The 676-nt window shown below is 49.3% G+C and overlaps 1 non-coding gene across 1 annotated transcript in view; it reads right to left on the reverse strand.

The window, feature by feature from the left end:
• LOC124580570 overlaps nt 1-676 on the reverse strand; it is a 1910-nt gene extending 1234 nt beyond the window's left edge. The window contains exon 1 of the ribosomal RNA XR_006973194.1: nt 1-676. This exon is cut by the window's left edge and continues 1234 nt beyond it. This is a non-coding gene — a ribosomal RNA (small subunit ribosomal RNA).

Consider the following 676-nt stretch of genomic DNA (forward strand, 5'->3'; position numbering starts at 1 on the left):
AACCAACAGCGTGGGACACAAATCCAACTACGAGCTTTTTAACCGCAACAACTTTAATATACGCTATTGGAGCTGGAATTACCGCGGCTGCTGGCACCAGACTTGCCCTCCAATAGATACTCGTTAAAGGATTTAAAGTGTACTCATTCCGATTACGGGGCCTCGGATGAGTCCCGTATCGTTATTTTTCGTCACTACCTCCCCGTGCCGGGAGTGGGTAATTTGCGCGCCTGCTGCCTTCCTTGGATGTGGTAGCCGTTTCTCAGGCTCCCTCTCCGGAATCGAACCCTGATTCCCCGTTACCCGTTACAACCATGGTAGGCGCAGAACCTACCATCGACAGTTGATAAGGCAGACATTTGAAAGATGCGTCGCCGGTACGAGGACCGTGCGATCAGCCCAAAGTTATTCAGAGTCACCAAGGCAAACGGACCGGACGAGCCGACCGATTGGTTTTGATCTAATAAAAGCGTCCCTTCCATCTCTGGTCGGGACTCTGTTTGCATGTATTAGCTCTAGAATTACCACAGTTATCCAAGTAACGTGGGTACGATCTAAGGAACCATAACTGATTTAATGAGCCATTCGCGGTTTCACCTTAATGCGGCTTGTACTGAGACATGCATGGCTTAATCTTTGAGACAAGCATATGACTACTGGCAGGATCAACCAGGGA

The sequence above is a fragment of the Schistocerca americana genome, unplaced genomic scaffold, assembly GCF_021461395.2.
Source record: "Schistocerca americana isolate TAMUIC-IGC-003095 unplaced genomic scaffold, iqSchAmer2.1 HiC_scaffold_334, whole genome shotgun sequence".
NCBI lineage: Eukaryota > Metazoa > Arthropoda > Insecta > Orthoptera > Acrididae > Schistocerca > Schistocerca americana.